This window comes from Balaenoptera physalus (genome assembly GCF_965194825.1).
Source record: "Balaenoptera physalus genome assembly, chromosome: 18".
NCBI lineage: Eukaryota > Metazoa > Chordata > Mammalia > Artiodactyla > Balaenopteridae > Balaenoptera > Balaenoptera physalus.
Window position 1 is genome coordinate 16,836,356 of NC_138899.1, and position 24,431 is coordinate 16,860,786.

At 35.9% G+C, this 24,431-nt stretch overlaps 1 long non-coding RNA gene across 1 annotated transcript in view; it reads left to right on the forward strand.

Moving 5' to 3' along the window:
- The window catches only part of LOC309647418, a 774,616-nt gene that overhangs the window by 534,028 nt on the left and 216,157 nt on the right, over positions 1-24,431 (forward strand). The gene's annotated exons all lie outside the window — the stretch shown is intronic.

Genomic DNA, 24,431 nt, shown 5'->3' on the forward strand with positions numbered 1-24,431 from the left:
ATCCCTTTGGATTATCAAGGAATTCAAAGAAGGCTAGTGTGACTGGAGCACAGTGAGTGGAGAAGAGAGGGATGAGAGTTGACACTGTGGAGGTGGGCAAAGGTTAGACCATACTGTAGTTTGTATGCCATGGGAGAGAGTTTGGATTTTATTTTAGGTGTAAAGGAAAGGTTTATACAGGGCAATGGCATGGCCTGTTTCATGTTTTAAAGTGACCATTCTTTAGTTAGATAGAGTATGGATTGTAGAGGGATGAAGTGTGAAACCAAGGACTGAATGGGAGGCTACTACAGTACTCTAGGCAAGAGATGCTGGTGGCTGGAATTAGAGTGGTGGGCATGGAGGGAGAGAGAAGTAGAAGGTTTGGAGATGAGGTTTGAAGGATTTCATAGGATGTGCTAAAGGATTGAGTGTGCTTTTTAAGTGAAAAAGAAAAAAAATCTAGTAACCAGAGAAGTAGACATACTAATTTTGAGATGCAGATTTAGTTAGGATGCTGGTTGAACTGTTGAAAAACATCTGAAAATAAAAGCGGCTTAGGGCTTCCCTGGTGGCGCAGTGGTTGAGAATCTGCCTTCCAATGCAGGGGACGTGGGTTCGAGCCCTGGTCTGGGAAGATCCCACATGCCGCGGAGCAACTGGGCCCGTGAGCCACAATTACTGAGCCTGCACGTCTGGAGCCTGTGCTCCGCAACAAGAGAGGCCGTGATAGTGAGAGGCCCGCACACCGCGATGAAGAGATGGCCCCCACTTGCCACAACTAGAGAAAGCCCTCGCACAGAAACAAAGACCCAACACAGCCATAAATAAATAAATAAATAAAGACTTTCTCTCTATTTCACTGTCTTTAAAAAAAAAAAAACAAACAATAATATTAATCAAGAGTCCTAAAAATGGCCATATCGTTTCATTAAAAAAAAAAAAAAAAAGTGGCTTAAATAAGATAGACTAGTCCTGGTCTGGGAAGATCCCACATGCCGTGGAGCAACTAAGCCCATGCGCCACAACTACTGAGCTTGCACTCTAGAGCCCGTGAGCCACAACTACTGAGCCTGTGTGCCACAACTACTGAAGCCCGCGCACCTAGAGCCCGTGTTCCAAAACAGGAGAAACCACCGCAATGAAAAGCCCGCGCCCCACAACGAAGAGTAGCCCCCACTCGCCACAACTAGAGAAAGCTCGTGTGCAGCAACGAAGACCCAATGCAGCCAAGAAAAAAAAAATAAGATAGACTATTTCTTTGTAACAGTCTGAATATAAGCAGTTTATGACTGAGGTCCTAGGGAATGATGGGAACCTAGAGTTCTATTATTTTGTTCTTCTGTTATCTTCAACATTGAATTTTCTTCCTATGGTTTATGGTAACTGCTTTGGATCCTTTTATCACTTTCCAAGCACTGGAAAGGGAGGGAGAATGGGAAGAAAGATTGTGCATTTTTTTCTTCTTAAGAATACAACTCTAAAGTTACATTTGTCACTTCCACCTTTATCCCATTGTCCAAAATTAAGATATATGGTCCCACCTACCTGCAAGCAGGGGTCAGGGGTAGGAAAATGTGGGTGGTGACATGACTGAGAACTCTGACCACCTACATCAGTATGACATAACTGTTAGTACTAAGAACCACGAGCATCTGTGTCAACATGATGTAGTTGTTTGTTTCAGCCCAGAAAAGATAAGACTGGAAATCAATATATAACTTCTCTATATGCTTCAGGAAATTATCAGTCAGTTTGTCTGTTGCTCTCATCTGTTTAAACAGGTTGCTTATCAAACAAAGTTTACTTTGCAACACTTACTTCAAGACCCTTCCCTTACTATCTCCACCAATCCTGAGCTACTATGTCTTGAACTTTGATCCCAATCAGTTCCCTTCTTTGAAAAGCCTGCTTTAAACCAATTGAGGCCAGAATCCAAACCCTATAAATATCTCACTTCTAAAATCCCCCTACTGATACCTTAAAACTTTGTCAAGATGGTGTTCTTTCTCTCTTACTGAAGTGAGTTTAAATAACCTTAGTTTTTACTTTATTAAAACTAGTTATTTTGGAAATTTCAACTGTCTTGAAGTTCACTTAGTCCAACTAAGATGCCTCTCAATGCTACAACATAAGACCCTGGAGCTTCCCCTGACTAGAATGGGGGTGGGGGGCAAGTCTTTAATTGGATCAGAGCTCCAGTTATTTTTCATTGAGCCATAAATGGTAAGTTTATATTTCTCCCTAGGAAAATATTTCTCCTTTGAGAATTCTTTGGTAACTAATTGGATTGATGAACTCTCATCCTTGATTGGAACTTGCCTTGTGGCTAATAAAACCACTGTTTGTTTTGTCCCTGTCTATTCTTGTCTCTGTGTGTTTTAAATTTACTAGAGTGAACATGTAGGAAGAGGATGGGTTTAGATTTGATAAGCTCATCTATGAAAACAAGTTCAGAAAGTCTTGTTGGACATCCCTGTAAGCTTTATTCCTTGGGTCATCTTATCTAGACATTATAAGACTTTCCTCAGTCTTATTTTTATATCCCCTAGAATGATTTGGCTTAGGCCCAGCTCCGTGGAGTCTGGAGTTTTGTCAGATTCTCAATCAGGGTGATTAGTCAGTTGGTTACATTCTGGAGACATGAAGTTGCACACTTAGCACTCTGACTGATCATGGTAGTGCTCTTGGGATTGCCTTAGTCTAAACCTAAAGATTGTTTCTCCCCTGGGCTATACCCCTTACATGTATTTATACTGTAACTCTACTCCATGTGTCTATCTTACCGAATGGCACAATCTTACAAGCATCGTTTAGAATTATTAAAAAAAATTTTTTTTAACATTTTTATTGGAGTATAACTGCTTTACAGTGGTGTGTTAGTTTCTGCTGTATAACAAAGTGAATCAGCTATACGTACAGATATAGCCCCGTATTCCCTCCTTCTTGCGTCTCCCTCCCACCCTCCATATCCCACCCCTCTAGGTGGTCACATGGCACTGAGCTGATCTCCCTGTGCTATGAGGCTGCTTCGCACTAGCTATGTATTTTACATTTGGTAGTGTATACATGTCCATGCTACTCTCTCCCTTCATCCCAGCTTACCCTTCCCCCTCCCAGTGTCCTCAAGTCCATTCTCTATGTCTGCATCTTTATTCCTGTCCTGCCCCTAGGTTCTTCAGAAGAATTTTTTTTTTTTTTTGGATTCCATATATATGTGTTAGCATACGGTATTTGTTCTTCTCTTTCTGAATTACTTCACTCTGTATGACAGACTCTAGGTCCATCCACCTCACTACAAATAACTCAATTTCGTTCCTTTTTATGGCTGAGTAATATTCCATTGTATAAATGTGCCACATCTTCTTTATCCATTCATCTCTCAATGGACACTTAGCTGTTTCCATGTCCTGGCTATTGTAAATAGTGCTTCAATGAATATTGTGGTACATGTCTCTTTTTGAATGATGGTTTTCTCAGGGTATATGCCCAGTGGTGGGATTGCTGGGTCGTATGGTAGTTCTATTTTTAGTTTTTTAAGGAACCTCCATACTGTTCTCCATAGTGGCTGTATCAATTTACATCCCCACCAACAGTGCAAGAGGGTTCCCTTTTCTCCACTTCCTCTCCAGCATTTATTGTTTGTAGGTTTTTTGATGATGGCCATTCTGACCGATGTGAGGTGATACCTCATTGTAGTTTTGATTTGTATTTCTCTAATTATTAGTGATGTTGAGAATCCTTTCACATGTTTGTTGGCAATCTGAATATCTTTTTTGGAGAAATGTCTGTTTAGGTCTTCTGCCCATTTTTCATTGGGTTGTTTGTTTTTTAGATATTGAGCTGCATGAGCTACTTATAAATTTTGGAGATTAATCCTTTGTCAGTTGCTTCATTTGCAAATATTTTCTCTCATTCTGAGGGTTCTCTTTTCATCTTGTTTATGGTTTCCTTTGCTGTGCCAAAGCTTTGAAGTTTCATTAGGTCCCATTTGTTTATTTTTCTTTTTATTTCCATTTCTCTAGGAGGTGGGTCAAAAAGGATCTTGCTGTGATTTATGTCATAGACTGTTCTGCCTATGTTTTCCTCTAAGAGTTTTATAGTATCTGGTTTTACATTTAGGTCTTTAATCTATTTTGAGTTTATTTTTGTGTATGATGTTAGAGAGTGTTCTAATTTCATTCTTTTACATGTAGCTGTCCAGTTTTTCCAGCACCACTTTTGAAGAAGCTGTCTTTTCTCCATTGTATATTTTTGTCTCCTTTAGCAAAGATAAGGTGACCATATGTGTGTGGGTTTATTTCTGGGCTCTCTATCCTGTTCCAATGACCTATATTTCTGTTTTTGTGCCAGTACCATATTGTCTTGATGACTGTAGCTTTGCAGTATAGTCTGAAGTCCAGGAACCTGATTCCTCCAGCTCCATTTTTCTTTCTCAAGATGGCTTTGGCTATTTGGGGTCTTTTGTGTTTCCATACAAATTGTGAAATTTTTTGTTCTAGTTCTGTGAAAAATGCCATTGGTAGTTTGATAGAGATTGCATTGAATCTCTAGATTGCTTTAGGTAGTATAGTCATTTTCACAATGTTGATTCTTCCAGTCTAAGAACATGGTATATCTCTACATGATAGATATACATGGTATATCCTCTTTAATTTCTTTCATCAGTGTCTTAAAGTTTTCTGCATACAGGTCTTTTGCCTCCCTAGGTAGGTTTATTCCTAGGTATTTTATTCTTTCTGTTGCAGTGGTAAATGGGAGTGTTTCCTTAACTTCTCTTGCAGATATTTCATTGTTACTGTATAGGAATGCAAGAGATTTCTGTGCATTAATTTTGTATCCTGCTACTTTACCAAATTCATTGATTAGCTCTAGTAGTTTTCTGGTAGCATCTTTAGGATTCTCTATGTATAGTATCATGTCATCTGCAAACAGTGACAGCTTTACTTCTTCTTTTCTGATTTGGATTCCTTTCTCTTTCTTCTCTGATTGCTGTGGGTAGACCTTCTAAAACTATGTTGAATAATAGTGGTGAGAGTGTGCAGCCTTGTCTTGCTCCTGATCTTAGTGGAAATGGTTTCAGTTTTTCACCATCAAGAAGAATGTTGCCTGTGGGTTTGTCATATATGGCCTTTATTATATTGAGGTAAGTTCCCTCTATGCCTACTTTCTGGAGGGTTTTTATCATAAATGGGTGTTGAATTTTGTCGAAAGCTTTTTCTGCATGTATTGACATTATATGGTTTTTATCCTACAATTTGTTAATATGGTGTATCACATTGATTTAGTATATTGAAGAATCCTTGCATTCCTGGGATAAACCCCACTTGATCATGTTGTATGATCCTTTTAATGTGTTGTTGGATTCTGTTTGCTAGTATTTTGTTGAGGATTTTTGCATCTATGTTCATCAGTGATATTGGCCTGTAGTTTTCTTTTTTTGTGACATCTTTGTCTCGTTTTGGTATCAGGGTGATGGTGGCCTCGTAGAATGAGTTTGGGAGTGTTCCTCCCTCTGCTATATTTTGGAAGAGTTTGAGAAGGATAGGTGTTAGCTCTTCTCTAAATGTTTGATAGAATTCGCCTGTGAAGCATCTGGTCCTGGGCTTTGTTTGTTGGAAGATTTTTAATCACGGTTTCAATTTCAGTGCTTGTGATTGGTCTGTTCATATTTTGTATTTCTTCCTGGTTCATTCTCGGAAGGTTGTGCTTTTCTAAGAATTTGTCCATTTCTTCCAGATTGTCCATTTTATTGGTATATAGTTGCTTGTAGTAAATTCTCATGATCCTTTGTATTTCTGCAGTGTCAGTTGTTACTTCTCCTTTTTCATTTCTAATTCTATTGATTTGAGTCTTCCCCCTTTTTTTCCTGAGTGTGGCTAATGGTTTATCCATTTTATTTATCTTCTCAAAGAACCAGCTTTTAATTTTATTCATCTTTGCTACTGTTTCCTTCATTTCTTTTTTATTTATTTCTGGTCTGATCTTTATGATTTCTTTCCTTCTGCTAACTTTGGGGTTTTTTTGTTCCTCTTTCTCGAATTGCTTTAGGGGTAAAGTTAGGTTCTTTATTTGAGATGTTTCTTATTTCTTGAGGTATGATTTTATTGCTATAAACTTCCCTCTTAGAACTGCTTTTGCTGCATCCCATAGGTTTTGGGTCTTTGTGTTTTCATTGTGATTTGTTTCTAGGTATTTTTTGGTTTCCTCTTTGATTTCTTCAGTGATCTCTTGGTTATTAGTAGCATATTGTTTAGCCTCCATGTGTTTGTATTTTTTACAGTCTTTTTCCTGTAATTGATATCTAGTCGTATAACATTGTGGTCAGAAAAGATACTTGATATGATTTAATTTTCTTCAATTTACCAAGGCTTGTTTTGTGACCCAAGATATGATCTATCCTAGAGAATGTTCCATGAGCACTTGAGAAGAAAGTGTATTCTGTAGTTTTTGGATAGAGTGTCCTATAAATATCAATTAAGTCGATCTTGTTTAATGTATCATTTAAAACTTGTGTTTCCTTATTTATTTTCACTTTGGATGATCTGTCCGTTGGTGAATTGGGGTATTAAAGTCCCCTAGTATGACTGTGTTACTGTCGATGTCCCCTTTTATGGCTGTTAGCATTTGCCTCATGTATTGAGGTACTTGTATGTTGGGTGCATAAATATTTACAATTGTTATCTCTTCTTCTTGGATTGATCCCTTGATCATTATGTAGTGTCCTTCTTTGTCTCTTGTAATAGTCTTTATTTTAAAGTCGATTTTGTCTGATATGAGAATTGCTACTCCAGCTTTCTTCTGATTTCCATTTGCATGTAATATCTTTTTCCATCCCCTCACTTTCAGTCTGTATATGTCCCTAGGTCTGAAGTGGGTCTCCTGTAGACAGCATATATATGGGTCTTGTTTTTGTATCCATTCAGTGAGCCTGTGTCTTTTGGTTGGAGTATTTAATCCATTTACATTTAAGTTAGTTATCCATATGTATGTTCCTATGACCATTTTCTTAATTGTTTTGGGTTTGTTTTTGTCGGATTTTCCTTCTCTTGTGTTTCCTGTCTAGAGAAGTTCCTTTAGCATTTGTTGTAAAGCTGGTTTCGTGGTGCTGAGTTCTCTTAGCTTTTGCTTGTCTGTAAAGGTTTTAATTTCTCTTTTGAATCTGCATGACATCCTCGCTGAGTAGAGTAATCTTGGTTGTAGGTTTTTCCCTTTCATCACTTTAAATATGTCCTGCCACTCCCTTATGGCTTTCAGAGCTTCTGCTGAAAGATAAGCTGTTAACCTTATGGGGATTCCCTTGTATGTTTTTTGTTGTTTTTCCCTTGCTGCTTTTAAAATTTTTTCCTTGTATTTAATATTTGATAGTTTGATTAATATGTGTCTTCTCATGTTTCTCCTTGGATTTATCCTGTATGGGACTCTCTGTGCTTCCTGGACTTGATTGATTATTTCCTTTCCCACTTTAGGGAAGTTTTCAACTATAATCTCTTCAAATACTTTCTCAGTCCCTTTCTTTTTCTCTTCTTCTGGGACCCCTATAATTCGAATGTTGGTGCATTTAATGTTATCCCAGAGGTCTCTGAGACTGTCCTCAATTCTTTTCATTCTCTTTTGTTTATTCTTTTCTGTGGTGGTTATTTATACTATTTTATCTTCCAGGTCACTTTTCTGTTCTTCTGCCTCAATTATGCTGCTATTGATTCCTTCTATAGAATTTTTAATTTCATTTACTGTGTTTTTCATCATTGTTTGTTTGCTCTTCAGTTCTTCTAGCTCCTTGTTAAACGTTTCTTGTATTTTCTCCATTCTATTTCCAAGATTTTGGATCATCTTTACTATCATTACTCTGAATTCTTTTTCAGGTAGACTGCCTATTTCCTCTTCATTTGTTTGGTCTGGAGGGTTTTTACCTTGCTCCTTCATCTGGTGCACATTTCTCTGTCTCCAGAATCTGTGGATATGTTACCTTACATGTCAAAAGAGACTTTGCAGATGTGATTAAGAATTTTGAGATGGTGATATTATTCTGGATTGTCTAGGTGGGCCCAATTTAATCAAAGAGGTCCTTATAAGTGAAAGAAGGAGGTAGGAGGGTCAAAGTCAGAGAGAGGTTTGAAGATGCTACACTGGAAGAGTGTACATTTGCTTCTCTCTCTGTGAAATATTCAAAGCATGTAATCTGGTCACCCTTTTCAGCACTAAGTATGGACAGCACCAAGGATGACAGTCTATCCCAGGCAGGAGTTGTTCTTCCTGGCTAAAACAGATTCGGAGGTAGATGTTGGGAATTATAATCTTCTTTAAGTAATCTGCTTGTTGTACTGACCACAAGACAGAAGCCACTCTTCAAATCACTGTAAACAGGGAGAATAAAATGTAGTTCTTTTATAAAATTATTTCTTTTTTGATTCAGTAATACATGCAAGTGATATAAAATTCCCCAAAGTGCATATCCACTGTAGCCATATTTTTTTCTCCATCATATATTTTTCTCCATCAGGCACATCAAAGCCTTTTTGTGCCGAGTAATACTAGTCAGCACTTGGGCACTATGCTTGGGGCCATTTTAAACAGCAAAATCTCGAAAAAAAAACCCCAAAATATAAAAAATGAGGCACTAAACAGAGCCCCCAAAGAATACTTCTTTACAGTATAAGAATGAAATAAGAAGGCAGAGAGTCACCTTCTTTGACTTCAGCTAGGGACATGTGCACTGGGGGACTCAAATTTTTTGCTGCCCTGTGCATATCCACAAATGAATGCAAAGTTCGAGTATTGATTTTGAAGTTACAAAGAAATTTTACCAAGTAGGTGAATCTGCAGATGCAGAAAAATGAATAATGAGGATCGATCTCCTTAACAATATACCTTGGCAGTCTTTCTTAATAGTACTCAAAATGCTGCCTGATTCTTTTAAATAGTTACATTTTATTCCATTTAGAAATACAACACAATAGATTTAACCAACCTCTTGTTAATGAAGATTTAGATTACTATTTTTTGTTGCTGTTGCAAACAATGCTACAAGAAATATTCTTGTAAAGTGATTTTGCACATTTGTAAGTATAACTGTAGTATATTTTTCTAGAAATTGGATTGCCAGATCAAAGTATATGTAAATTATCCTTTTTGATATTTTCCTTTGCTCTTTTGTTACTTTTAAATCATAAAGCTACTCCACTAAAATATTGCTCTCCAGATTTTGTGAGCAAACATGTCATCTTTTAATAACAGAAGGATAGCATTCCTTTAAGAAGGAATATCATATTTTTAAGTGGAAAATCTAAAATTTGAATTGAGTTCTATCCTGTAGGAAAAAAGCAAGATTCTTTTTTTTGAGGTCAAAACAATGGTCTTTTTAAAAATTGAAGTATAGTTGATGTACAATATTATGTAAAGTTACAGATGTATAATGATTCACAATTTTTAAAGGTTATACTCCATTTATAGTTGTAATAAAATATTGGCTATATTCCCTGTGTTGTACAATATATCCTTGTAGCTTATTTTATTTTATTTTTGAGTGATTTTGATACTGTGAGACAAAAGTAAGTTAAAAAAAAAAAGATGGTGTGTTTTGCCTCATTTCATACTGGTTACTGGGACTTGGTAAAAGTCCAATGTGTTTCAAGCAGAACATGATGATTAATAAGTGATGACAAGGTTCAAAGGCAGTCACACAGCCAGGCTGCTACAGGCAGCTCCCATCTCACCATGCTTCTTTTGGCAGCAGACTTGTTGGTACTGGATAATAGTAACAAGAATTCCATGACTGTCTAGGGAAGGAGATATGCATATTCTTCCTGTCAAATAAAAATGTGGAAGGAGATATAGAATGACCTTGCATACATAGCTGGCCTACTCAGGATTGTAAGGTTCCTTATAACTGTGAGAAAAAGAGTATATTTTTGGCATTTCTTTTGTTCAAGGAACTCTACTGTTGTCAACATAAACCCAAGTTGGTTTTGCTAATGATGTTTGACCTGAATGTTGACTTTTCCTTTTTTTCACCTATATGACTGAAAGAGTGGGGAAATTTGGCTCTCCTTCGTGGGAAGAGAGAGCTTGATAAGACTGCTCACTATACAAGGATCTGGGGACATAAGAGGTTTGAAACTCAAGAAATGTGCTTTAGATAAGAAGCCCAAAGCAAAATGTAGAAAGTAGATTTAAGTAGGTGATAAATTTATGAGCTACCTGTGCTAAGAAAACAATCAAATCAGAACCAGAAAGAGGATGAAATATCAGAATTTGGCAATGAGTCAGAACAGATAGGTCTTGGAGGACCTGGAAGGCATTAAAGTTGAAAATGAGCATGACACGTGCGGATTATCAATTATAGATCCACTAAAAACTGAAAACCGTGATTAAGGAAACCAAGGCAATTTGTGTAGGTCAAAACTTTAATACAGTGGATCCATACATTGACTAATGAACTATCTCATCCTTGGTATATTTAGATTTCTATCAGAGTAAGAACTAATTTCCAAGTTTGGCTCTTCTGGATTCTATAGTTGAGGTGAAGCAGGAGCACGAGGTAGTGAAGGAGTCTCAAAAGCTGTAGGTACCATATTTGCTCAGTCTTAGAAAATTTCTATTATATCAATATTATAAGTTCTGCTTAAAAATGATGCTTCAGAATTCTACTACCTACAGGATCAATTATAAACTCTTGAATATGTCAAAGAAGGGCCATCATTTTCATCCCCAACCATTATTCTTGACTCAACTCCCAGCATTCCACCACATCTACTACTCCACAGCATTAGAATTTTTTTTACTGTGCCATGTTCTCTCTTGCCTAAGATGTTGTACATTCTGTCCCTTCTGCCTATAACACCTCACCCTTCCTCTTGTCCCCTTGTAAGACTACCTACCAATCAAGTATCTCTCCTCTTTGAAGTCTTCCCTGACCATCCAGTGGAGCTAAGTCCTCTTCTCACAGTACCCATAACATTTTGCACAAATCTCTTTGTTTATCTCATCCCTGCTGCTATTGATAGTAGTGGAAATTGAAGCTCAGAAATTACAGCAAAAAGGCACCTGCCCTGAATATTGTTTTTCCCAAACTGTAATCACTGATTGACCTTATTCAAGAGGTTTAATTGTCTATACGTTCTAATATAGAGTATTTGATACTCAGTCTCTTTCTGTCTGAATGGGATAAAATGTATGCCTGGCTGTAAAAATACAGTGATAGCTGAATTTATTTTTAAAGGGAAAAGGCCAATAACCTTGAATTAAATTCCAGTAAAATTACATATTTCTCATGCGAGAATTACTCTTTTCTTATCTACCTCCAGTTATGCCTAAATATCATCTGATGATATTGTTTATATTCCTAGTCATAACCATTACAATAATACATGGAACTAGTGTGATTTACAAACTACTCAGAAATTCCCTGGTCTTTTTCTTCAAAACAAGCCATTAGGATAGTTGTTTAAGAATTATTACAGACAAGAAAGTGTGTTTTACTCAAAGTAATACTGTCAACAGTGGTGATGGGACTTGAACACAACTTTTCTGATTCTTTGTATACTGATCTCTCTATTATGTTGTTAAATAAATAAACTTTCTGTTGATTTCCCACATAAATTCTCAACTAAATTTCTACAAATTGAGTATTATCTGGTATCATAATAAAAAATGAGCACTTAGAATTTTCTATGGGCATGAATGTCACGCTACAAATTCGGCAAGCAAGGAACAATACACTTCTCTACTTTCCATCGATCAGTTGATTCCCACATTAAGCCTAATATCCTACTCAGAGGGCACAGAAATTAATCTCAGTTAATCTTGGGCTTCCCTTCTTTATCAAGGTTATGTAAGGGTCTGGGACTTCACAGTGTTAGATTTGTCGGGGAAGGATCACCAAATCATACCTTTCCACAAGTTACCCTAAGACAACCAATATTCCTGACCAAATAGCACCTTCAGGTCTGCAGCTTTGTGCTAGAGACCCAGAAATACATTTCTTTCTGCGGTCGTGTCTGCACCAAGCCAGGGGATCCACCACAATAGACCCCTTCCTCCTTCCCTTCCCAGCACTAAGTTATATACATAGTTTGTGTAGGGGTTGAAAACATGGCTAAAGGATGTCTCCCTGAGCTCTTCAAATCAACCTGCCTCTACTTTCAATCTGCTTTTTTTCTTTTTCAACAAACTTACTAATTTTTCTAAAATGTTGCAGGCTACTCATTTTTTGAGTTCTTTTACATACCTTCTTTCCTCTGAGCTGGCTCCCTGTTTGGAACAGGAAAGAAGGCAGTTGAAATATGTGTGGTGAGGGGAAAAGGGAAAATACAGCAGGAAAAAAATTGTAAATCAATCACAAATCTCAAAATCGCAATATTACCTGTCAATGTTTTTAACCTTACAGTAAACCTCTTTTCTGCACTATAGATGCAGGAATAGGGTATAGGATTAGGAGGAAAAAAAAGCATATGTAGGGGCATAATTTTTAGGATATTTCAACATCAGGCCATTGCCTCTGAAAATATGGTTATCATATCAGATATTAACAAGCACATGACTTTAAAACCTGGACCAATCAGTGAGTGTGCACACAATATTTTAATGAAAGTTTAGTCATTTAAGAAACTTGGCTTGGCTTCTGAACTCCCATAATTGATTTTCTTTAGGAAAGAGGTGAATTCTTTCTAAACATTTGATGCTTTTGTCCTGTGTCAGTGTTGAACTCTAGAGTTTGGGTTTTTTAGTTCCATTATGAACTTTAGTTTCCTGATAATACTTTTGGGTGGAAGGGAAACTTTCATGACAGTTTCTGTGTAGGAGGACATGTTTTTGTCTAAATACTCTCAACCTTGAATCCTAACATTTATTTCTCCCCAAGGAGATGGAGAGAGTTCCTTCACTGTTGACTTTGGCAGAAGCACTGGGGATCTGACCTCAGCCTTTCCCCACCCTTCTCTCCGGGGTCAACCTGCCTGTAGAAAACAGGCCTTCTGACCTCTGCCTGGAATTAAGTTTGACAGAGAAAGGCTCCATGTAGGGAGTTTTGCCTCGTTCAGCCTCTGAGTGGGTGGGTGAATTGTCCCACTCTGGGCAGCCTTGAGGGAGCAGTTGTAGTTCCCTTTTAAAGCCACATTAATCAGTGTTAGTTTTATCAGTAATACAGATGATTTTTAAAATCTTCACTCTGTCTAACTTTTTGTCTTATTTTTTAATTGGTTCACCCTTTGGGTGTGGAAAAACAACAATATAATTAATTGGGTTTCTTCTAAAATATTAACCATCGGTTTGACAAGCTCTTTAGTTTCTGGAATTTAAAGCTGTGGCTCACATGGAACAAAACCAACTGGCTGAAAAGTTCAAAGCAAAAAAAAAAAGAAAAAAGAAAAAAGAAATTAATCAACTTTTCAACACATTGCCAAATAAGGATGGCTGTATTGTTTTTTATTACTTAATTGAATTTCTAAATTGAGGTCAACTAAATCTACCATTCATTTTGTTGTCATAGTTTCAGTGTCTAATACAGTTAAATTCTTTTTGGGTATTACTTTAAAATTTTCCTGTTAAAAGGCAATCTCACTTATTTCACAAATATTTTTGAATATGACTCAGACATACACATTTATAGCCTTAAACCCAATCATTTCTTTTTCCCTTCCAGTTCTTGCATCAAACACATTTCCTACAATGGTACTGGTCAGAGTAGTCTTTGCCTTTTGGATATTTTCAATAATACTGAATGTGGAGAATAAAAAAATTTTGACTTGTTCATTCTAGATCTTATGAATATGACTTCAGAACAATTTCAGAACTAAATGGATATAATCTTCCCCAGTGTTGATAAGCTATGACCTCAAGACAGAATTTTCAGCAGTGTTATTGGTCTTTTTTGGTACTAATTAGGAAATGAACAGTTTGAATGAAAATAATAATAAGAATTTAATTTTAATGCATTTTTGCTGGATAGTCCAAATGTAGAGAACAAAGTCAGTGCAGGTAAGAGGAAGTTGAATTGGTTTTTCCCAATAATAATTAACATTGACTTAAAGACAACCAAAATTTTTATAAAGTGATTAGCAATTGAGTATGACTATAATTTCAGACTTTGCCTATACATATGGAGACTGTATGTAAATTTCTTAGATTTCTCAGATTTTAATATTAATAATATTGTGTTGCTTAGTCTATAAATGTAATGGGAAAATAATAACATGAGTATGCAATAAGTGGTTTTGTGCATGTACTTTCCACATCTTATTTATTTATTTATTTATTTATTTATTTATTTATTAACTTTCCACTTAGGATGACATCATTGAAATGAATCAATGGTTTGTTCAGTTATTATTTAATAACAATTTAAAAATCCTAATTCTTTAACCATGTTGGCCATCCAAGAAGTAAATTCTGAACTAAAGACTTTTTTCCATTACCATCCTACACCCCTGACTGCTCAACTCCTTCAACATACGTTTGTTCATTTTCTTGGTAATGAGATTCTTACTTTTATGAAAATGTCTCTCTCATTTGTGAGACCAACTATGATTATTCATTAACTGTGATTAGCCCTAATAAGTTAGCAGTGGAGAATGAGCTGTCTCTGGCATATTCTTTAGAAATGAGTGATCTAATAGTGAAATTTTAAAGAGTTATATCAGACTACTAGAAGACTTGTTTGTGGCATTTAGAACATAATAGGCCAATAGAGGAAGTATTTGAAGTAATTTAGAACTTTCATGTTGTCATTTAGCAAATCATTTATACATTGAACAAAATTTCTTCAGCATCAACTGTATACCAGACACTACTGTACTAAAGGCTAAGGTTGCAGAGCCTCATGCAACTTCTTAGGTCATCTATTTTAGTATGCATTCCACTCATCCATCTGTCCATCCGTCCGTCCATCCGTCCATCTAGTTATCCATTACTGAATGTCTTTTATGTGTCAGTCTCTAATTCAATGTTTGTCTTTCCCGTCAGAATATAGTTTTACGGAGGAGTTTCCAGTGTTACATGTCTGTGCCTAGCATAGCATTTTGCATATGGTAACTTAATAAAGATTTATTGAGTCAGTGAATGAATATGCCAGGTCCTGTGCTTGGTGATGGGGAAATAAGATCAAATAGCACACTGCCTTTGCATACTATATCTGAATGCCTATTTAGGAGATTATAGTAAATTCAGTCTTGTCATCTGAGTGATTAAAGGTGAAACTTAATGTTATTTCTCCTAAAGAAGAACCTAATTTCTTAAAACTAAATTTTTCCGTCTCTTTACCATAAGCCAATATTATATTTTCCATGTCCTCTTCATTAGCCTAAGAATGATTTACCCCTCTGACTTATTTTAACACCTTCTTTTGCTCTTTTCATTAAGTTAATATAAATAAAATACTTTTATGTGCTAAGAGCCTTTCCCTCCCTCCCTCCCTCCCTCCCTCGCTTCCTTCCTTCCTTCCTTCCTTCCTTCCTTCCTTCCTTCCTTCCTTCCTTCCTTCCTTTCCCCTACAGTCACCATTAAACTGGAATAACTAGATATAGTTCTGAATTAATACTTGGCTTTTAGAATATATCTGAAGGTTGTATGAGAATTTGGAGACCATCATTTCTTAAAAGGTTTTATTTCATTGTCATGTCTGCAGTTATCTACTGATATTAGAGTGTTGGTAAAATTTACATATTCCATCAAACAGTTAAAGGTAAATCTGTCACAGAGGTTGCCCTGGCCCTTATTTCAGTTTAGATGTGTACAAATTTGGCAGAGTAAGCCATCTCCCAAGTACTCCCTGGGCAATTCCTAAAGCTTAATATCTCATCATACACATGTTGAAAATATATCTGGACTGAGGTTTGACCAATGGACACACCTAGTAAAACACATTTTTACATTGTTTGTATTCACATTTAGAGCAGGCCCAAGGAATGAAGATGTCTTCAATGTTATCTCAGAAGAGTTTTGATTTTTCTAGTTACCATCAAAGTGCTTCCAAGAAGCTGCTATGATGCAATGACAAACATCTGAGGAAACAAAATGTCTGTTACTAGGAAAGTACCATTAGTAGAACAACCAGTTGCCAGGTGCCAACCTGAATTAGATCACAATTAGAAATGGGGAAGTCTCAGGAAATATGCTGAATTGTAGTGGTGGGGACTGTTGGCGTTTTGGCCTCTTTGGACCTTTGCACACTTCAGTGACTTTTCATTAATTATGTTGTCAGTACAGCAGACCCTGGACACCTGAAACAGCCTGTCTACTCCTCGGAGGAAAATGTAATGGAAACAGCTACAAAGGATTTGCCAACCAAGTACTTGTCAGAAATATTTACTTTCTACTTAAATCAGTGTGAAAATAAAAGAAGTCAAGAAAAAAAATAAGGAATTTTTTTCTGACTGGAGGTCCTTGTGCTCACAATGCAGAAAATTTGAAAGGATTTGAATTGCTCACATGCAAGTTCTTTTCCTTCTTATTCCTGGAATCCACTTAGCTTATGCAAATTTGGAAACAGGGTATTGTAGCACTGTAGACTGCCATGAATCAGAAGTAAATCTTACTTTCTATTTTTCTTTAAAAAAAACATGAAAAATGAGCATTTCTGCAGTTCATCATAGAGATGAATGGATTAGATTTTCTATCCATATTGTCAAACGGATCAAAGGACGAAAATTTAAACCTAATTTGGATAAATTAACTAAAAATATAAAAGGCTAAAGTCAACCCAAACTTCTAGGGCATCTATATCAACAAGATAATCAGGTTGAATGATATTTCCTTACTATGTAGCCATTAATATTAGCGTTAATTAGATATGCTAGGCGTTAGGTTTCCAGAAAAAAAATAACAGATATGTGTATATATATATATATATATATATATATATATATATATATATATGATACATATTGCATGTAACATCTGAAATGTAAAACATATATTAATATCTATTAAACATGTATCTTTTTGAATTAATGTTTTTATTTTTTTTGGATATATACCCAGGAGTAGAATTCCTGGGTCATATAGTAATTCTATTTTAAGTTTTTTGAGAAACCTCCATACTCTTCTCCACAGTAGCTGTACCAATTTACATTCCCACCAACAGTGTAGGAGGGTTCCCTTTTCTCCACATCCTCACCAACAGATGCTAATGGCATCTAGTAGGTGGAAGTCAGGGATATGGCTACTCATTCTGCAGTGCCCAGGACGCTCCTCCACAACGAAGAACTATCTGGCCCCAAACGTCAATAGCGCTGAGGTTAAGAAACACTGCTCTAATTCATTCTCATCACTGCCTCCAGAATCATTTAGTAGGAAAGCAAATTTGATTAGACCCGACTCCTGTGTGAAACCTTTCAGGTCTTCTCATTGTTTATAAATTCACATTCAAAAGTTTAACGTTGGCCTCCCTGCTTACCCTGCCAGATTTGTGATATGAACCTTTCCTTCTCATTTGCCAATGTTGGGACACACTCTACTTTTCAACATTCTTTCATCTCACTATATTCTTTCTGGAGAGTGATTTTGTATTCGTTCTATTGTCTGTCTGGAATGCCCTCTAACCCTCTCCCTTCATCTGACCTAGGTAATCCTACTCACTCACAGGTCCAAGGATAAATGCCACTTCATCAGAAGCCGTCCCTGATTACTGAGACCAATTTAGTTCTCTCTGTTTTACAGTTCTTAGCATTCTGTATTTCTCTTTCATAGCGCTCATAAGACTTTCATTATTTCTCCAGTCGTCTGTTATCTGGCAAACTAAATAAAGGTGTAAATTGGATCTATATTGTCTATCTTATTTCTAGTGCCTGGCATGTACAAGGATCTCAGATTGTTGTTAAATCAATTACTATTATGGAAATCAATCCTATTTACACTTATTGTCATAATACATCAGTGTCATAATATTTAGATAAGTTTGTTGTTTTCCATCTTGTTTATGTTTGCTCTAGACTTCTTTGTTGGTTTCATTATTTTCTAAATTTTGCTATATCGTCTGTTACCCAATCCCTAGCCACCATTACCAGTAATTTGTTAGGTAGGCTGCATGTTTTCAGTTCAACTAATTATTACTTTTATAACTTCAAATAATAAACTTAAATGTATACTTAATATATTTTCTAATTTGTAAACTTCTGAAATTAAACAGCAGACACTGAATTTCTTTATCCCCAAAGATGATGAAATTCTCCACTTCTTTTTTCCTTTTTTGGTAACACAATCTTGGGTTTTGGTGCCAATCTATTATTCAGTTTTATTACTATTATAACTTAAATTCCTTCTTTATAGCATTCTTTTAACTTTTACAATAGTTCAGCTGTTGGGAATATAAATACTAATAAAATTTAAGATAAGTCGGTGCTTATATTTGTCCTCTGATTCCTATTAGCCAGTTCATGCTCTAAATTCTTCATTTGTGAGTTTTTTATTTGAATATGTTTGTTGCCTGGATTGGGTTAAACATTTTTCTCCCCAGGAAATATCTGTCTGTCTGTCTATATATCTATCTATCTATCTATCTATCTATCTATCTATCTATCAATTCCACAGTCCCCGAATATTTAAGACTGCCTGTTTAATCCCTTCAATCATGATTAATAACAGACTGATTGAATATATAATTTTGTCAAAGACTTTTCCCATCAAAACTTTGTTATCTGAGGTTGCTGAGAATGTTCAGGCCAGTCACATATTTCTTCTCTGATTGGTAGATAACCTCTTCCTTTTTTTCCCTATTAAGTAAGGTTTCCTTCTTGCCCCTTGAAGCTAAAGAATATCATCATTAAGGTATACCTTGTTTTGTAACTCTTTTTTTTTTTTTTTTTGGGATAGGGCGGCCTGTTCAACTGTAGATTCAGGTCTTCCTTAATTTTTTCTGTTTTTTTCTTATTTAAAAATACATTTTGCTTCATTTGTACACATCTCTTCTTTTTTTTTAAATTTTTAAAAAATTTTATTTATTTATTTATGGCTGTGTTGGGTCTTCGTTTCTGTGCAAGAGCTTTCTCTAGTTGTGGCAAGTGGGGGCCACTCTTCATTACAGTGCGCGGGCCTCTCACTATCGTGACCTCTCTTGTTGCGGACCACAGGCTCCAGACCCGCAGGCTCAGCAATTGTGGCTCACGGGCCTAGTTGCTCCACGGCATGTGGGATCTTCCCAGACCAGGGCTTGAACCCGTGTCCCCTGCATTGGCAGGCAGATTCTCAACCACTGCGCCACCAGGGAAGCCCCCATCTCTTCTTTAGATACATCAAATACATATACGTTAACTCATATTTGTTTGCCCTCAATATCCTTCACCTTTCTTCCTCATTATTCTTCTCTTTTATTTTTCCTTCTGTGATTTTTCTCAGAATATCTTCCCCATCGAAATAATGTATATTCTCTGTTTCTCTATAAAGTTTCTATTCCTTCCAAGTTAAGTCTTCAATTGCATTATTATCCATTGAATTTCTTTGCTCAGGCAATAACTATCTGATCAGTCAGTAACTGCTTCATCTTGTTTTCTTACTGAATAACCCATTCTGAATATTTTGTTTCAATGCCTACATCTTCTTTTATATCCTTGATAACATGAATCAGTTATATTAAAATTTCTTTTGTTTTCTGGAATAGTGAATTAAATTTCTTAAATTATGATCTTAACATACCTTTCTTCATGAACTTTTTATTTTCCTTCCCCACACCCAGTACACAACTACCACCCATCCCACAATACCCTTTAATTGTTGCACAGTTTTGTATTTATTTTGTTTGTTTAACTCATCTTACAATAGGAGACATTTTCCCTTGAAATGTTATATATCTCACTTCCCTGTTACCTAAATCCTTCTCTTAAACCTGAACAGAGCTGGATATTGACAGTTTATATCATTTGTTCAGCAACTCATCTGTGTAAGATGTTGGAACAGTACTTTGAGCAGTGAATGATTATTTGGGGATCATTATCTCTGTGCTTCTCTAGAATCATCTGCATTAAGGATTACCTTTCCAAATTGTTGGCATACAATTTTGAATCAGAGAAAGGCTCTTAAAGTTTTCCTTAAAATCTCTCTATTCAACCACATTGATCTTATTGGTAAGATTGTTATTTGATTATTATGTCAGGTTTGCAATAAATATTACAATCCATTGGCTTTTGTTTTGTAGTAACTTCAAAACTATTACTGTTTCCCATGCTTGGTGTTAATAAGCAACAATGTCCCCCTTAAAATTGTTTCCAATCTATACTGCTTTACCCACTTCTCAGATAAAATTTTTGCTTTTGGTAAACAATGGAATAACAGGGATAATATTTAACCTCTCATCAAAAACAACCAGAAAATAAGAAAAAAAATATATGAACAGGTTTCATATATTGGAAAACATCTAGTGCAATACTGTGATTCTTGAGAGTGGGTAAGGAAACAAGGTTATCCCTACAGTTACCTCGGCTTTCTCCTTGGAGGCATGATCTAGACCTTAGAGCAGGGAGAAGGATCACAAGTAGATCATGGTTGAAAGTTGTGGTGGTAGATTTTGAAAATAAGGGATTTACACAGAACAAGTGCTCCATAAATCTGCCTAAGTGCCCTATTGATTCTATTCTGAATATTAAATTGACCAAGTATAGGATGAAACTCCATATGGTTGGACAAAGAAGTATGAGTGAGCTGTGAGCTGAATTGTTTCTAGACCTTGCACAATGGGATTGAAAGATGTTTAATTTCCCAGTAGTCAGAGTTGCAAGTCCTCATTGATCACTCAAGGCATTCACTAGACATCCAAAAAGTTATTCCTTAGAAATGTGGCTAAACATTCCCTAGAGTATAAGCTACTATAGAAGTACCCCAAAAAAGTTAAAGTAAATACTGAAAGGATCAAACTAAACTTTAAATGACATAACTGATAAGCAGAACAATAATCAACACCCTTTAAATGTAGTGAGCAAAGACCAGACATTCAACAACATAAAGTTCACAATGTTTGGCTTTCAATTAAAAGTTACTAGATATGCTGATAAGCGAGACATTTTAACACAAAATCAGAAGAGAGATAAGTGTATAGAAAAAGGTCCACAAGTGAAAAGTGATGAGATTACCAATATGTTATTACAAATATGCTCAACTACATAAAAGAAAATATGAAGATAGGTGAGAAATGGAATATATACAAAAGAACAAAATAAAAGAAAACTTCTAGGAAAAAACCAGTATCTAAGATGAAAGAGTCACTGATGGTATTAGCAGAAGATTAGAAACTTCAGAAGAAAATCAATAAACTTAAATCCTAATAATAAAGACTATGCACAGTCAGAAAAAAATTCTGAAAAGTAATGAACAGATCTTTAGTGAATTGTGTGACAGTAAAGTATCCTAACATATATGTAGTAAGATTCCACAGAGGGAGAGTGTCTGAAAAAAGATTTAAAGAAATAATGACAAATTTATTTCAAATTGGATGAAAAATGAATACAGATCTAAGAAGTTAAAAAATCTCCAAGCAGGAAAAATACAAAAGGCACCTCATAATGAAATTTCAGAGAACCAGTGATAAATAGAATTTCATAATAGTAGCTGGAGAAAAAAAATACACACTATATATGGTGGAAAAAAGATTAAAAGACTATAAATTTTCATCAGAAACTATGCAAGAGAGAAGACAATGGAAGGAAAATTTATGTAAAGTACGTAAAAACAACTGGTAAACCTAGAATTTTCTACCCTGCAGAAGTGTCATATAGCATAATCTATACTTAAACCCAACAATACCAATACTTCCATTAGATGTAAATAATCTAAACACTTCATTAAAAATCAGAGATTGTTAAATTGGATGATAAAATCCCAATTGAACTGTCTTCAAGAAACTCTTAATATATGTAGAAACAGCTAGATGAAAATTGGAGGGATGAAACAATATATACTAGGTAAACAATAATCTTAGAAACATTGACTTCACAACAAGGGATGAAGGGATGAATTTCAAATGATAGAAGGTCAATTTATTAATTAGACTTAGTAATTCTAAATGTGTATATAATTAATAATAGAGCTTTAAAATGCATGAATCAAATACTGACAGACTGAATGGAAAAATAGCTAAATCCACAATTATATTTGGAGACTACAACAGTCTTCTGTCAGTAATCAGTAGAATAAGGAGACAGAAAATCAGTAAGGATATTGAAGACTAGGACAACATTGTCACCAACTTGACCTGACTGACAATATAGAACATTCCACCTAGCAATTGCAGAATACACATTCATTTCAAGTGCACATGGAAATATTCTTAAAGCTAGACTGTATGCTGCTATTAAAAAGTCTCAATAAATTTAAAGGACTAAACCCATACAAAGTATGTTCTTTGCCAATGATACAATAAAATTAGGAATAGACATAATAAGATATCTAGGAAAGATTCAAATACCTGAAAATTAAAAAAAACAAACAAACATACCTCTAACTAATGGGTCAAAAAAGAAATCACAAGGGAAATCAGAAAATATTTATAAATGAACAAAAGCAAAAATATAAAAATCTGAAATTTTAGGATGCAGTTAATACGACACCAAGAGAAAATTTACGGCTTTAAGTATTTATAATTAACAGAAGCAAGGTCCAAAATCAATCATCTGTGTTTCCACCTTATGAAGCAAGAAAAGAAAGGGCAAATTAAATTCAAACTAAATAGAAGTAGGGATATAATAAGAAAGCAGTGAAAGAGAAAATGAAAAGACTCAGTGAAAACGAAAGCTTGTTCTTTGAAGAGAGTGATAAAATTGAGGAACTTCTAATTAGATTAATCAAGAGAAAAGAGGAAAGACACCAATATCATGAATGAAAGGACACCAACACAGATTCAACATTATAGGGTAATAAGGAAATATTATGAGTAATTTTATATTAGCAAATTGTACCACCTTCATGAAATGAGCAAATTCTTTGACAGACACAAATTACCAAAATTGACTCAAGAAGAAATAAAAAATTTAAATAGCTTTATATCTATTGAGGACCTTGAATTAATAACTGAAATCTTCCCACAAAGACAACTCTGAGCTACAATGCATTTGCTGGTAAATTCTATCAAACAATTAAAAAAATAATAACACTAACTCTACCAAACTCTTTTAGAAAATAGAGCAGGAAAGGAATTCTTTAGATCATTTTATGAGGGCAACACTACTCGGAAGTGAAAATCTGCCAAAGACATTAATAAAAAAAAAAACTATACACCAAAATCCCTCAAAAAAATAGGTGTAAAAACTTTTAAATAGAGACACTGGTACTCACCAAAAAGGATACCCCACATCCAAAGACAAAGAAGAAGCCACAATGAGATGGTAGGAGTGGCACAATCACAATAAAATCAAATCCCATAACTGCTGGGTGGGGGACTCACAAACTGGAGAACACTTATACCACAGAAGTCCACCCACTGGAGTGAAGGTTCTGAGCGCCACGTCAGGCTTCCCAACCTGGGGGTCTAGCAATGGGAGGAGGAATTCCTAGAGAATCAGACTTTGAAGGCTAGTGGGATTTGATTGCAGGATTTCGACAAGACTGGGGGAAATTGAGACTCCACTCTTGAAGGCCACACACAAAGTAGTGTGTGCATCGGGACCCAGGGGAAGGAGCAGTGACCCCATAGGAAACTGAACCAGACCTACCTGCTAGTGTTGGAGGGTCTCCTGCAGAGGTGGGGGGTGGCTGTGTCTCACCGTGAGGACAAGGACACTGACAGCAGAAATTCTGGGAAGTACTCCTTGGCGTGAGCCCTCCCAGAGTCTGCCATTAGCCCCACAAAAGACCCAGGTAGGCTCCAGTGTTGGGTCACCTCAGGACAAACAACCAACAGGGAAGGAACCCAGCCCCACCCATCAGCAGACAAGTGAATTAAAGTTTTATTGAGCTCTGCCCACTAGAGCAACAGCCAACTCTACCCACCACCAGTCCCTCCCATCAGGAAACTTGCTCAAGCCTCTTAGATAGCCTCATCCACCAGAGGGCAGACAGAAGAAGCAAGAAGAACTACAGTCCTGAAGCCTATGGAACAAAAACCACATTCACAGAGAGATAGACAAGATGAAAAGGCAGAAGGCTATGTACCAGATGAAGGAGCAAGCTAAAACCCCAGAAAAACAACTGAATGAAGTGGAGATAGGCGACCTTCCAGAAAAAGAATTCAGAATAATGATAGTGAAGATTATCCAGGACCTCAGAAAAAGAGTGGAGGCAAAGATCGAGAGGATGCAATAAATGTTTAACAAAGACCTAGAAGAATTAAAGAACAAACAGAGATGAACAATACAATAACTGAAATGAAAAATACACTAGAAGGAATCAACAGCAGAATAACTGAGGCAGAAGAACGGATAAGTGACCTGTAAGACAGAATGGTGGAATTCACTGCTGTGGAACAGAATAAAGAAAAATGAATGAAAAGAAATGAAAACAGCTTAAGAGACCTCTGGGACAACATTAAATGCAAC